Genomic DNA, 12,780 nt, shown 5'->3' on the forward strand with positions numbered 1-12,780 from the left:
TTCGTCCTCTTCGTGGGTGACCGGAGACCTGAAACAGTTGTTCGGGCGTTCATGGTCTACAGACCCTCGGGTGGGCTCAAGGCACGATTTCCAATGTGCAAAGGCCTGGCACTGGGTGGGGTGGGGCACGGCTGGGGTTCAGACTCCCGTGCAGGGGCTGCTTAGGTCCCTGATTTCTAGCGTCCTTGTGCCTGTGTGACAGAGGGAGAGAAGGCTTTGCCCCAAGCCGGAGGCGTTGATCAGCATTTGGAGCTTTTTTAGCTTCGTCCCAATCTCCCCTTCATCAAAACAGAAGATGTATTAAAAATCAGAGGTGAACCTGGCACGTGGGGGGGGGCGGGGCAGGCGATTGCGGGGGTGGGGATGGGGGGAGCAGAGAGGGCAGGCCAGGGAGGAGGGGGGAGGAGGGGGAGACACGCAGTTCTGGGCGGGGTGGGGGCAGGGGGAGAGGTAGGGGGCGGGGCCGACCAGGCGGGGGCGGGGCGGGGCTCGAACACTGCTCCCAGCGGTCAGGTCATTCTGCTGCCCCCTGAGGCTTGGGGCCAAGCCGCCTGATCCACCTCCCCCCTTTCCGGCTGCAGCGCTCCTCAGGCCCTCCCCCTGCCCACCGGAAGGCAGAGCAAGGAGCAGGGTCCTTCCTGCCAGGGTTGTGACTGACGAACGACTCTGGCAAAGGTCACCTGATTCCGCATTTCAGATTCAGACCCCAGAGGAGGATGACAGGGGACACAGGAACCGGAAACCTGGGCCTTCCAGGACCCTGGACAGCACCCCGCGGTCCAGACAGCCTCAGAGCCCTGCCTGGCCCTCCCCTCTCAGGCCCTGCCCATGGCCTCCTCCTGCAGGAAGCCAGCCTCAATCCCTCTCTCTGCAGTCATGACCAAGCCCAGGCTGAACTGAGGCCTGCGGGCCTGGAGGCTGAGCAGAAGGATGTGTGAGCACATTACAGACCATGCCTCACCCAAGGTCGCTTCTGGAAGTCCTGTTAAAGCTGCAAAGCTCGGTGCTGGGAAAGGACAGAGCCAGCAGGCCCGGCTTGCAGTGGGGACTGGACTGGACCCCTTCCCCCCTGTTCTGCCCCCAACTCCATCTTCATCCAAGGGGCAGCCCCTTCCTCTGCCTCTTCTCCAGGGCTGCCATGAGGGTCCCACGCAGCAAGGCTGTGGGGGCAGTTTACACAGGGAAGGGGCTGGGCCGCACCTGCCTGTCGAGGACCCTCCCCTGGGTCCTGTGAGATCCCTGACTGGCCATGAGCAGGAGTTTCTATTTGCATCGTCCTTGGAAACAGTGAAGAGAAGAGATGGATCTTACGAAAGGTCATGAAGACTTCAAGGTCTCCATAAGACTGGATGACTAAGTCATTTACATGACAAAGGTGAAAGAATTATAAATACACAGTTAAGATCCCAAATCAGTAAACCTTAAGTTTTCCCTGGGTGGGTCTGACCTAATCAGGTGAATCTTTAAAAGGGACAGGGCCTTTCCTGAAGTCAGAGGTTCCCCTCCTGGCCTCCAAGAAGCAAACCACTATGGGTGAGAAGGTTAGGTGGCCAGAGCCTAAGGGTGGCCTGGAGGAGCAAAGAGGGATGGGGACTTCAGTCCCACAGGTTCTAGGAACTGGATTCTGCCAGGAGCCTGAAGGGGGCTGGAAGAAGACGCCAGCCTCCAAGGAGAATGCAGACAGCCGACTCCTCGATTTCAGCCTCTGGGACCCTGGGCAGAGGATACAGCTTCCCCGAGCCAGACTCCTGACCCATGAGTGCCGTGAGGTGACAAACGTCTTAGGTGTGTAGTAAGCCGTTGTGTGACAATAGAAAACTACAGCGTGACTCGTCGTGTCTCAGAAGGCGGAGTCAGCTATAGTCAGCTTAGGCTTTGTTTATTTTTGGTACAATCCTTAGTTTAGGTTTTAACTAATTTCTTCTCTCTGCTTTTTTTTTTTTTTTAAGTCTTATTCTTAAAGGACAGAAGCCCTTCTCCCGAGGCCTGGCTCTCCGGGGCTGCTCGTGCTTTGTCCTCTCTCACGCACGTGGATCTTGTGTCTTTGAACCCTGGGACACATCAGGGGCTCAGTCTGTTAAGCCTCCGACTTCGGCTCAGGTCATGATCTCTGGTTTGTGGGTTCAAGCCCCGCATCTGGCTCTGTGCTGACTGTGCAGAGCCTGCTTGGGATTCTCTCCTCTCTCTCTGCCCCTCCCCTGCTCCAGCTTGCTCTCTCTTTCAAAAATAAGTAAACACTAAAAAAAAATTGCTTGGGGCACCTGGGTGACTTGGTTGAGCGTCCAACTTCAGCTCAGGTCATGATTTTGTAGCTCATGAGTTCGAGCCCCGGGTGAAGCTCCGTGCTGACAGCTCAGAGCCTGGCGTCTGCTTTGGTTTCTGTGTCTCCCTCTCTCTCTGCCCCTCCCCTGCTCGTGCTCTGTCTCTCAAAATGAATAAACATTAAAAAAATTAAAAAAATTAAAATGAACCCTTGGATAGGCTTGGAGGGAACCAAAGACCAACACCCATTAATGTCCATTCTAGGAGACACATCTGCGAAGCCATGAAGTCAGGTTCCGTTTGACTTTCTGTGGGCTGGCGAAGCTGGCCACTCGTTTCGAGTAAGATGTTCTTCCGTGAAATAAGGTTCATGAGTAAGTGAAAATTTATTTGAATTCACACAATTCAATTCAACAAAGTGGGTTTGAAATTCACAAGTGTGGCGTGTTGCACCTGAGGACTGGGCTCACCGACACCTCCTGTGGTGGCACCAGCTCTGCCATCCTGCTTCCCCGGTCCCCCTCCCTGGCAGCGGTGGGGGCTCCGCAGAGCAGGGACCGAAGGACCGAAGGACCGGAAGCTGGCTCGGCTGGGGAAGGGGGGCGGGGCCAGGGCAGCCTCGCAGGGGCGGGGCTGCAGTCCCATCCGTGTTCTGTTTCTGCCTCGTTCTCCTTCCCCCCTTCACTTGCCCATCTTTGGGGCCCACGTTTCTTCACCGCCCACGTGGCCACCCCACGGCACCTGAGAGTGTAGGTGACAGCCTGGTGGTCTGGATGGAAACTTCTCCTGGCTGCAACTCAGAGCTCTGGAAATCTCATCAGCTGTGCTCAGGGGCTGGGACCACATAGAGCAAGCCGGCTGCCAGGCTGACCCTCGTGGGTCGGGGGTCCTCGCCGGGGAGGGGCGGTGATCTCCGCCTCGTGCACAGCTGCATCGACAGGACAGTGTTTGCGACACCCCGGCTGTGGCTGACTGTCCACCCAGGATGCTGAGGGTCCGGGGGTCCCTCGTGGAGGCCAGGCCAACTGTGCGCCATTTATGCTGCCCTCACCTCTGCCCCGCCCCTAGGTGCGGGTCGAGAGTCTGCAGACCCACCGCGCCCGCTGGCTAACGGAGGCATCAGGCGGCGTGCCACGTTCAGCGCCCACGGCACTACAGCGGTGCAGGCGTCGCTTCAGGGGGTCTGCTCCAACCAAGTCCATCCAAACTCGTGTTCCTGTGAAAACGCATCCCTCCCGACGGGGCTGTGAAAGGTCAGGGGCCAGCCTTTCCCCGTCCTGGGTGCAGCCCAGCAGGGGCTAGATGGGCTCCCCCCACCCAGAGGCCAGTTGTCTGGAGAAGCACCGTGGCTTGATCCAGAGTCTACACAGGCGGCCTCCTTTAATGGATTCCTTTAAGATTAAAACGTCAGCGATCAGATTCGCGATCTTTACACGGCCTGAGCAACTCTATTAAGTGCTCTCAATCACAGCCAGACGGAGCGACTCCTAGACGAACTAACGGCTGGACCAAAAGCGCGTTCGACAACTTGCCAAAAGTGAAAAATAAGCCTCGGGATGGGAAATGACACAGACCTCAAACAGACGTTGTCAGAACATAATAAAGTTGAGATGGATGACACCGGGGTGGAGCCGGGGTGCGTGTCGCTGCTCCCATCTGGTGGGGGAGGGTCCAGAGGCGCCGGGCCCATCCATCTCTCTCCCTGGTTCCTGTGGACGGAGCATGAAGAATGGCCGGGGAGGCAATGAGTAAACATCACATCCTTCACTTGCTGAGAGCGCACGCCTCCGTTCACCGGGATGGGGACACCGAGTGAAGACAGATCACCCGGCAGGCGGGGCCCGTGAGCCTCACCACACCTGGAACTCCATGGGCGGCCAGAGGTTTCTTGGGTAAAGGGCAAGAAGGCATTCGTAGCTTGGAGGGCGGACTTGTCGTGAGCAGGGGAATGTTTGAGCCTCCTTTGTCCGCTGCAGACCCTCTTTGCCAATAAAGGGTGGCCATGGCTCTCGCTGCTCCTCCTGGGTACCAGCTGCTCCCCAGCCTGGGCATCCCCACCTGGGCGGCACGCCGGCGAGTGAGCACAGGGCAGGGCTGCATGTTTTCTGCCCCCCCCCCCCGCCCCTGGTCCCACCTGGGCTTCAGGTCTCTCTGGGGGCAGAAACTGCTTCGTCTCCAGCCCAGTGCCCAGCAGAACACCTACGCTTGAGAAACGACTGTTTGGGGGCGCCTGGGCTGCTCAGTCGGTTGAGCGTCCAACTTTGCCTCAGGTCAGGCTCTCATGGATCATGAGTTCAAGCCCCGAGTCGGGCTCTGTGCTGACAGCTCGGAGCCTGGAGCCTGCTTCCGATTCTGTGTCTCCCTCTCTCTCTGCCCTTCCCTGCTCATGCTCTGTCTGTGTCTCTCAAAATAAATAAATGTTAAAAAAAGAAAAGAGTGATTGTTCAGCGAGGGACCTGTTGCAGGGCTGCAGGGAGGGCCTGCTTTGCGACATGACGGACGCCGCTTCCAGGCTCTGAGATGCGTCTTGTCAGTTTTTGTGGTTGAATATTGTGATCCTCCCAAAGTTGGAGTTTCAGCTCTTGACCCCCTGCTGGTGAGGGCGTTAGGACGTGATCAGATCATGCCAGGGGAGCCCTCATGACTAAGGCCCTTGTCCTCAGGGACAAGCCCGCCCCTGCCCCGTGGACGGGAGCCCTCCTGGAGCCTGCATGTGCTGGCGCTCTGATCTCCACGCCCAGCCTCCGGAACTGTGAGCACCACTTGCCTGTTGTTAAGAAGCACCAGTTGGTGGCATTTTGTTACAGCAGCGGAATGGGCTGAGACCGGGGTGAAGCACACAATGCTTACCCCTTGGGAATACGGGGAAATGTGCAGGTGACGCAGATGAATTCACCTCCAGAGCCCCGTCCCCTTCCCCGACTGAAACTCTGTCCCCGTGAAACACCGACTCTCCGTTCCCCTCCCTCAGCCCTTGGTGACCCATTATGCTTTCCCTCTCTGTGAGCCGGACGCCCCTGGGACCTCAGAGGAGTGGACTCCTATAGTATCTGTCTTTTTGTGCCTGGTTTCGATCACTTAGCCTGAGGTCCTCGAGCCTCATCCATGTTGTAGCAGGTGTCGAAATCTCCTTCCTTTTTCAGGCTGAGGAACATTTCGGAACATTCTGTGGCATGCCGAGATGCCTCTACTGAATTGAGTGAATGCACTATGAGGGGCAGATATAACCTGAGCAGGTGACCACAGTGGCTTTGGAGCCGGGCTTCCCTCGCTGGTCCTCTTCTGGGGCAAATCTGGGGGCTGAGCCCCGAGGAAGGGGGGCGCCTGCCTTGCAGGGCCGCTGTGAGAAGTGCACACCACACAGCAGATGCTAGGGGGCTGTTCTTCCCACGAAGGGAGGGACTGCCGGTATCCGGGCCAGGCTGGACTTCGATTTTGGAGCAGAGGCCCCAGAGCTGAGGGAGAGCAGGGTGGGGACCCACCTTCACTAGGTGTGACAGCTGGACTGGCTCCCGGGGACCCCCACCGCCCATCAGCACTCCCTGCCTGTCTGTTCCTCTGCAGCCAGCATAGCAGTAGTGACAGGGTGTTTGGACTAAATGGAAACCAGTGGCCTGCAGGGTAACACCCAGCCCCTCCCCCACTGCACCCTGTCCTCTCCCTGCAAGGCTGGGGTCTGTCAGCCACAGGGAGAGCGGCCGCGCTATGCACCCATCCCAGGGCGGGAGCCCAGCCCCACTCTCCATGGACTGAATTTGTCTTACCATTTGTGAAAGTCATTTTTTTTAAAAATAATTGACCATTTACCTCCTCCCCACCTTTTTCCTCTCTGTGTTGTGAATGTTCTTACTTAACGTGAGACCGGAAGGCTATTGTCAGCCCAGGGATGGATCAAAGGACCGTACAAATGTGTCAGAATGCGCCGTGACGAATGGAGGATTCTTTTTTTCTGCAAAGATATTTTGCAGGCCTGGGTTTAGAGTCAAAGGGAGCTTCAAAGTGTGAAGTGTTCAGGCTGTTTTCATGGTCTTTGATCGGACGTGGCGCATCTGTCGCGTCTGATGGGTGGCCCTGTGGTGGGTGACGGAGGCTGGCGTGCAGAGGCGGCCCTGTGGCTTCCAGTCTGCCACCTTGGGAGCAGGTGGTCACTTCCTGTATGGCCCCTCAGGCAGAGACCAGGTCAGCCTCCTCCTGGCTCTGTGCGTCTCCATATGACCTTGGGCAATGGCCTTCCGTCCTCGGGTCTTGGCTCCTGGCTCTGAAACGGGAGCACCAGGGTCCCCAGGGGCTCCGCCTTCTCTGGGTGGGTGCCGTGTACTCCTTGTTCCGTGGGGAGAGAGCATGTGGGTCTGACCCCCTCCAGGCTTCTGTTCTGGAACACAGGGCTGGTAACTATTGGCCAGTTTTTCCTGTGGCTTCCTTCCCAGCCTTGCCCAGTGGTGGCTCCTCAGTAGATGGGTCTGGACGTCCAAGGTGGGTCCGGAAGAGAGAGTGCTGTGGTTTGAACTTGGGGGTGGGCTCTGTCGATGGGAGGCCCCGGGTCTTTGGGGGGAGCCGTCCTTTCCCTTTCCCTGGAGGCTGTGTGTGCGTGCCTCCCTGGGCCGGTGAACAGCAGGTGGTAAATGGGGGGGGGCACTCAGTGAGCCCTTTGCAGGCGGTGTGGGGTGGGGGGCATGTCCGCAGCCACTTTCCCTCCTTCCCACACGTGCAGCCCCACTTTGCCCCTCAGTCCTCCTGTTCCGTCATTTCTTCTCATTACTGTTTGCCAGACATGCTGCCAGGTCCCAGAGGCCTGGAGGGAGGGACCCTGGTGCCCGAGACACAGCTGTGCCCTCCGGAAGTCAAAGGAGGCTCCCCCTCCACCCCCGTGCAGAGCAGAAGTCGTGACTCCTGGAGCAAAGGGGTTCCGAAGTGTGGCCAGGGTAGAAACGACTTTTTCCGATTTCCTCCTCGCATTGGCCTCTGTAAGTTTTCCAGGGCTTTGAGCTTCGATTTCACCAGTGCACACTGAGCACGACCTAAGGCAGATGGGCTCCGCCCCCTCCGCTGCCTGCCCTTGGGTGGACCGTTGCTGCCCACCTGCCCGTCCCTCGGCGGCTCTCGTATCCCACGGGGGCGATGCTGGACCAGGCGCTGCTCCTGCCATGAGCCCCATTCTCCAGCCTTGTCTACCAGGAAAAACGGGCTTTCCTTAGGGATGAACCCCCCTCCGCCGCCCCAGGGAAGGCCAGGGTGATAGAACCATGTGTCCGTGCAGGGATGAGGGTCCTCTGGATTCTCTCTCCTACTGCGGGGATCTCAGGCCGGGGCCTGCCTGCTGGGTTTGGTGGAGTCTGGCTGGCAGAGGGTTTTCAACAATGTATATATTTGGGTCATCCTGTGTTTAAAATATATTAAACAGTTGGCCAGCAACAGAAAGTCACAGTCTGTACTTCTGAAAAACAGGGTGGTCCGGCCACATGATGCCTATGGCCTTCCCCCCATGGTCCCCAACGCCGAGCCCCCGTGTCTGTCTGTCTGTCATCGAACTCTGGGCCACTCACAGTGCCCGGCCGACTCCGTGACGTGTGAGGGCTCAGCTCTGGTGGCAGAGTGAGCATGGGCTGGGGCCCAATGACCAGGCTCGGAGTCCACCTTCGCTGAGTGCTGGCCGTGGGGCCTCGGGCCATGGGGCTGGTGACCTTTCTCAGCTCTTCATGTACGCAACGGACCAAACGCTTCCGGACTCAAGAGAATGGCTGGCAGGACTTAACGAGAAAACCATTCACGTAAAGAACACAGCCTAGCGCCTGTCATCCAGCAATAATATATTATAATTATAATAACACAATCTGTGCTATAATGCAACGTATAATAATGATTATATATAATAATTATAATGTAGCAACACTTACATTATAATAGTGTAACACACACTAAATTACAAGGACCATGAGACGGCTAGCCAGCACCCACGGCCTGCTTCCTGGGGTGGGCCCAGCCCTCTTCAGCGACCCTGGGGCGCAGGCCTCATGATCAGCACCAGCCTCCCATTTCCCAGATATGAATCTGAGACCCAGAGGGGCTAAGATGCTTGACTCACATCCGATAGAAAAGTGGCAGAGCTGGGATTTGAACCCAGGCCTTACGGCGCCTGCCTGTGTGTCCTCAGGGTGTCTGCACACCACCACTTGGCCTCTACCGCTGGGACGCACGTCACTCGGCTCAGACGGCCTGGTTCCGACATTCACTGTGGCATCCAAGGCTTGAAGGTGTCCCGAAGGTTTTCCTGAAGTTCCGCCGGACCCTGGACAAACCTGAATAGGCTGGGGACGGCCTGCGGAGACCTCGAACAGCTGCAACCTCCTGGAGGAAGCCGGGGCGTCCGGTCCCCGCTGGCCTCTGTTCCTGCAGCCCCCCACCCCTGACGGCACCTCAGGAGTAAGCGCAGCAAGCCTGCTGGAGGAAGCATCCGGGGGCACATGGCAGCTGGATCCTCGGACTTCAAGCCCCTTTCTCGCCTTCATACGGGGCCTGTCTTGCCAGGAACAAAGCAGCAGCAGAGTCCTTGTGAGCGGGATTAATCCTGTTAAACAATTCACAGATCTGATGCCAGATGCCCTTTTTGAAACCGGAGGGTACGTTCCGCAGCTCAAGCGTGAGCCTCACATCGTGTTCCGTGCTTGTCGCCCGGCAGGGCTGAAGGGCCGAGGGGAGACCAGCTGCCGAGGCTGTGTTCATGCGACTTCGCCGGTTGGATTCATGCTCACTGTGAGCTCTCCTTCTTTCTGCGACTGATGTGCAGAACAGAGATGGCACATGAAAGGGAGGGGTTGCCCCTCGCCTCCCAGCCTCTGCCGGGGCCAGCGTGACAGATGTTCAGGCCGAGTCTCGGAGCGCTCGGGGTAGTGCGGCCCAGTGGCTGGGGGCGGAGCTGAGCTGGACGACGATCCTTCTCACAACTTAAAAGCTGATGGGTTGGGCCAGGTCCTCACCCCCCTCAGCCTCATTTTTGCCATCTGCCAAGCGGGGACCAGAGTTGTGATGATCTCACAGAGAAGGGAGCAGGTTTGGAGAAGGTCAGGTGTCCCCCAGCCAAAGGCAGCAAATGTCAGGGTGAGCAGGGCCGGGGCTCGCTGAGCCCCACAGGGAAATGGGATGGAGTGCAAGGTGCCATGTGGGGCTGGCTCTTAACTTGAGGAGTGGGGTTCATGGACCCCTTGGGACTCTTTCTCAGAAAGGTGCACTGGACAGAGACATGGAATTCTGGCTAAATCTTCCTGGGGAGGTTTATGAGCCCCATGCAGGTTCAGAGCCCCCAGAACGTGCTAGTGATCTTGTGAATGGCTGTGGAGACACCCACATGCCCACTGCCCTCCCGTTCCTCCGACTGCCTCCTCAGGGCTGCACTGAGCGGCTCTTTCTGTCCTCTAGGGGGCGCTGGCTCAGGCGGTCCACCCCCACCCACGTCGTGGGCATTCTTCACTGGGAATCCCAGCTCTTCTCTCCTCTGCACCCACAGAGCTGCCTGTCCCCCAACCCCGTGGGCTGCCTTATTGGGCTGCCTTGGGCAGCGGGCAGCGGGCCATGGCCAGGGTAGGGGCTCTGAGGTCAGAGGCCTGGATTCCAGCCTCCGCCTGCTGACTGTGGGGCTGTGGGTATCTTGTGTCACATCTTGGTGCGAGGAGGTGGGGGGGGGTCACAGCCATTAGATGAATGTTAAATCAGCTCGTGAAGTCAAAGCTCTTCTCACAGCCCAGCTCCGTGATCACATCATCACCTCTGATGGAGGCGAAGAGTACGGGTCAGAGCGCTGAAGTCTGTGTGCGTGCATGAGCACCCTGACTGCAAGAGCCAGGAAACCGTGGGCCTGGGCACGCCCAGGGTGGGTGGAGTCTCCTGTGGTTGAGCGGCAGGCAGAGACGGGTGTTCCTTCTGGGACATTCCTGCTGGGCTTAGCGAGCGCGGGGTGAGGGGGGCAGTCCTTCTCCTTGTCCCCTGCCTGTCCCTCAGGCAGGACTGCTGGCCTAGGACCAGCTTCTCCCGGGATCTTGTAGCTCTTGTATGCCTGGGCTCTGATGCTGTTTCCATGCAGGGCTGGTAGCTTACAGGCTGTGTGTCCGTGGGAAGTGCCCTAGGGTCATGTTCTGGGAGACAGTGAGGGCCCAGGCTCTGTCCCCCTGACCTGAAGCCTCCACACGGACCTGAGATCCCTGGCCATACCAGCCAGCCCCAGGCTGCCCAGCAGCCCCATCTGTGTTCATGGCAAACAGCAGAGATGGCTGTCCCCAGGCACGGCCAGTGTGCAGCGTGTGAGGACATTCACCCCCTGGGGAGCAGAGAAGGATGTGCGAGGCCAGGGAGCAGAGGTTGCTTGGAGGCCACGGTGCCACGGGGTGAGGCAGGACTGGGCACCGTCCACGCCTCCTGAGCAGCCCAGTGCTGGGTACGGTGATGCCCCGCCAGGCTGCGGGCCTGCACCTGCGCCCTCTGCTCACTCAGTCACAAAGCACCGAAACCGAGTTAACCCAGCACCTGCTATGCGACCGTGCAACGGATAACATTTCATCCAGCCAGCATGCGTCACGTGCCCTCGGCTGGCCAATTGCAGAGCTCCGTCCCTGAGCCATGGCGATTGGCTGACGCAGGGGCACATGACCCAGGGAGGGCCAATCAGATTCTCTCTTGTCACCAGTCAGAGGACAACATGGCTGGTCTGCGGCGGCCGTTATGCTGCTGTGCGGGCAGAGTGTGTGTGAGGGCGAAGCCGACGTAGAGTAATGGGGAGCGGAGAGAGAGAGGCTGATAGAAAGGGGGTGCTCTGGGCCCCTCAAGGACAGTCCCACGCTTCGGATGTCCCAGTCGTGGAAGCGCGCGCACCCCGTGCGGGGTTCCGTCGTTGCTCCAGGCGTTGGGCCGCGCTCATCGGGTGCACCGTGGCTAACGGTTCTCACGATTGCCCCAAGGGGCAGAGATTGGCTTTCGGATGAGAGGAGACGAGACTGAGAGGCTGTGGCAACCCCCCCCTCCCCCCGCTCAGGTTCCCGAGCGGGGAGCCCAGCCTCGCGCTGCGCACGTGCGTGAATGCGGCCCCCTGCGGCCCGGCGGAGGCGGTCCAGTGTTTGTTGGGTGCGCGTCCTGGCCACAGGGAGTCGAGTTTCTCTTCCTCCTTTGGGATTTGCGTGCGGGCGTCGGATGTGCCCGAGCCCTTTGCCTCTGGCACCTGGGGGTTTGCAGAGCGGAGCGCCTCTGCCCCAGCATCGCGTGGTGGGACTGGACGTCCCGCAGCTGAGCCACAGACGTGCCAGCAATCTTGCCTTTCCAGACCTTGAAAAACATTCCCTGAATGATCTCTGTGAACTTTGGAGAGTTTGAAGTGGGCCGGACCACCTGAAAGTTAGCTCAGACACGAACCCTTTTGTACGGAGCCTCTAGGTTTCTTGTTGCCTTTTAGAAGCGATTTTCTTGTTTGATGGGAACAGAGACAGCCCTGTAACACCCAGGTCAAGCTGTTCTTTGGAAACTTTTAAAAGAGGCCGGAGGTGTGTGTTCTGAAGAAAGCAAGTAAGTCACATCCTTGTCCCCGTGTGGTAAACTCTGAGCAGTTTGGAGAAGATCAGAAACTCCTACGTTTGTTCCTTGGCCCAGGAGAGATCAAAGCCACAGCTGGCAAAGGTGATCTCATCTCCAAAAACATCCCTCGGAAAACCGGGGTCCGGTGGGGGCTGCGGAGCCCCCTTTCCTCTGCTTCCATCCAGCCATGTCACCCCCTCCCCTCTTAGTCCGGTGAGGTCTGGGGAGGGCCAGGGAGGCAGAGCCCGCCCAGGTGGAGGTTGTAGAAGGCCAGGGGCTGGGGACGGGGGAGGGGAAGTGGGCTGCTCTCTGGTGGGCAGTGCCAGCCCTCATCCCTCTGCTGTTTTCTCCTTTCCTCAGGGCCCTGTGTCTGTGTCCAAAGGCAGGCGGCTGTCTAGTGCTGAGGGTCAGCGGGAGCTTACCCGGAGCGAGCTCCTTCTCTTGGCCTCTCTCTTCCTTGCATCGCTGGCCTGGGTGTGATGAGTTCTCAGGCTAGCGTTTGTGTTCTGGGAGGGCTGGCAGCCAAGTTTCTACAGAGGATCATGGTTTGTGGGGCACACAGCCGTGGGCCTCCACCCCTGGCTTTGGGGTCCCAACAGCAGTCATTGAGCCAAGGATCTGAGTGTAAATGATTGATGGGGAAGCAATGTCACAGCGAAGGGGATGCGACAGCCCTGGGAAGGCAGTAGGGTTGAGGTTGGGTCCCCTGGGGCATCCTGAGCTTGTGAGGGGAGATCCTGGCCCAGCAGGGTGGGGGCAGCTTGAGTTTCTCCTCTCTAGCAGACTCCCAGCGAAACCAGACGCTGCTGGTCCACCGTCCACACAGGAGGACACATTTCTGAGCTCCGCCAGCCGAAGGGCTTGACTTGTTTCCCCCAAAGATACACTGAAGTCCTAACCTGATACCTGTGTGACCATGTTGGAAATAGAGTTTTTGCAAATGTAATCAGGTTGTGAGCAGGGCAT

The sequence above is a fragment of the Suricata suricatta genome, chromosome 8, assembly GCF_006229205.1.
Source record: "Suricata suricatta isolate VVHF042 chromosome 8, meerkat_22Aug2017_6uvM2_HiC, whole genome shotgun sequence".
Lineage (NCBI taxonomy): Eukaryota > Metazoa > Chordata > Mammalia > Carnivora > Herpestidae > Suricata > Suricata suricatta.